Consider the following 3,095-nt stretch of genomic DNA (forward strand, 5'->3'; position numbering starts at 1 on the left):
GTTAAACAGCCTGTTTGATGTATGTGAAATGTGAAGAGCTTTGTACATAAAATCTGTAGTCCATCACAAATATTTCACTAAATCTGTAAAAAAAACACTTTACAATGATCAGTACACCCTATTCATTTCATATGCTACCATAATTTTCTTCTTTAGGATAGTAAGTGGTTCAAATATATGCCAAATGAGACTAAAACTACATGCAAGTTTTCCATTGAAAAGTGAAAAACTGGTCATCAGACCATTCTGTCTGCAAAAAAAAGTTGAATTCAAGAGTCCTTTTGCAATTAGACTTCTTGTATCATGACATCTTAGCATAGAAATGAGCAAAAAGTAACAAATTTCAATTTCTTATAGCCTCTGTGTGCATTTTTATATGTAAATATGGGCTACGGCCTAAATCGACTCTAAATAATTCTCAGTCTTACATGGCCTAAGACCATTTTATACTCATGTGGTATGCTTTTTTTTAACTTTTCTTTACATTTAAAGTACATTTAATACTTATAGAAGAATAATGTATGGTTAAAAAACTTCAAAAACTTCAAATTGGTTGAAAAAAATGCATGTTTATGTAAGGCTTCCCTTAATTCGAAAATCTCTATTTTCAGGCACAGGCTCATATAAATTTGACTTTTGAATAACTGTAATAAATCTGATAAATCAAATGAGTGTTCCGTTGCTTTTAATACTTATTATATTAAATTCAAGAGTATTTAAAAAGCAAATTTTTGCAATATTTAAATTTTTTAGGCCAAAATCTTGACAGTTGAAAATATTTGATTTAAACGTCAAAAATAAATATCCAAATTTCAATATTAAAATGGCCCTAGTTTCTATAATATATATCCTATGGCCATGAAACTTGGCCAACTATCTTATAATTGCCTAAGCTTAGGTCATGCAAAGTTTTATTAAAATTGGTCAAGTCTTTCTATCCTATTAGGTCCAAGGACACAGTTATCGTCCTTTGGTTTTCGTTGTCTACGAATATAGTCCCTAGTGTGAACAGTGTATAACTTGCATTTTTTTTTTATACACTTTCCCAATTTATTTCTTGATATTTTATGCATGAAATATTAAGTAAGGGGATGAAATTACATGTTAAAAAAATTTGGGTGCTGAATCTTTATGTTAAGTAGTGATTTGGTCCAGTTAAAAAAGGTCAAAAATTAGAATGTCTGAAGCTGTCAAACTGAATTTTAGCCCCCCTTAACACAGAATTGTCAATATTTTGAGTTAGAGCTGGTAGAAGTTTCTATAATTTTGATATTATTTGTATCAATAGTAGTACACTACACTGTAAAAATCTTTTTAAGATAGAGCAGGTGTGATTTTTTTAATTTGAATTTATTGTCTAAAAGAAATGCACTACGAAATAACTGTGTTCTCGGGCCTAAGAGATGAATTCCGTAAATGTAGATTCTGTACTTTGGCAACTTTCCTGAATGGTTTGCTGGTTTCAATTTGTCAAACTCAATAAAAGTAAAGCATTTACATCTTTGTTTGACAGAAATTCTGTTTAAATGTCCCATTTTGGCATTATACAGCTAAAATAAGCATTTTAAAGCAGTTTCCATTTTATGCCTAAGAGCCATGCTGACTTTCTATCTGACAGCTTTTTATGTTCCTGATATTTGTGTTTCTATGCTTAAATCAAATTTAATTAACCATTTGTGAACTCGGAATCTAGAGAAAAGTAGATTATCACAGAAAAAATGTGCAGAATATTTGTATTTATGTCCCTAGTTAAACAGCCTGTTTGATGTATGTGAAATGTGAAGAGCTTTGTACATAAAATCTGTAGTCCATCACAAATATTTCACTAAATCTGTAAAAAAAACACTTTACAATGATCAGTACACCCTATTCATTTCATATGCTACCATAATTTTCTTCTTTAGGATAGTAAGTGGTTCAAATATATGCCAAATGAGACTAAAACTACATGCAAGTTTTCCATTGAAAAGTGAAAAACTGGTCATCAGACCATTCTGTCTGCAAAAAAAAGTTGAATTCAAGAGTCCTTTTGCAATTAGACTTCTTGTATCATGACATCTTAGCATAGAAATGAGCAAAAAGTAACAAATTTCAATTTCTTATAGCCTCTGTGTGCATTTTTATATGTAAATATGGGCTACGGCCTAAATCGACTCTGAATAATTCTCAGTCTTACATGGCCTAAGACCATTTTATACTCATGTGGTATGCTTTTTTTTAACTTTTCTTTACATTTAAAGTACATTTAATACTTATAGAAGAATAATGTATGGTTAAAAAACTTCAAAAACTTCAAATTGGTTGAAAAAAATGCATGTTTATGTAAGGCTTCCCTTAATTCGAAAATCTCTATTTTCAGGCACAGGCTCATATAAATTTGACTTTTGAATAACTGTAATAAATCTGATAAATCAAATGAGTGTTCCGTTGCTTTTAATACTTATTATATTAAATTCAAGAGTATTTAAAAAGCAAATTTTTGCAATATTTAAATTTTTTAGGCCAAAATCTTGACAGTTGAAAATATTTGATTTAAACGTCAAAAATAAACATCCAAATTTCAATATTAAAATGGCCCTAGTTTCTATAATATATATCCTATGGCCATGAAACTTAACCAACTATCTGATAATTGCCTAAGCTTAGGTCATGCAAAGTTTTATTAAAATTGGTCAAGTCTTTCTATCCTATTAGGTCCAAGGACACAGTTATCGTCCTTTGGTTTTCGTTGTCTACGAATATAGTCCCTAGTGTGAACAGTGTATAACTTGCATTTTTTTTTTATACACTTTCCCAATTTATTTCTTGATATTTTATGCATGAAATATTAAGTAAGGGGATGAAATTACATGTTAAAAAAATTTGGGTGCTGAATCTTTATGTTAAGTAGTGATTTGGTCCAGTTAAAAAAGGTCAAAAATTAGAATGTCTGAAGCTGTCAAACTGAATTTTAGCCCCCCTTAACACAGAATTGTCAATATTTTGAGTTAGAGCTGGTAGAAGTTTCTATAATTTTGATATTATTTGTATCAATAGTAGTACACTACACTGTAAAAATCTTTTTAAGATAGAGCAGGTGTGATTTTTTTAATTTG

This window comes from Mytilus californianus, unplaced genomic scaffold, assembly GCF_021869535.1.
Source record: "Mytilus californianus isolate M0D057914Y unplaced genomic scaffold, xbMytCali1.0.p SCAF_8, whole genome shotgun sequence".
In the NCBI taxonomy this organism is placed as follows: Eukaryota; Metazoa; Mollusca; class Bivalvia; order Mytilida; family Mytilidae; genus Mytilus; species Mytilus californianus.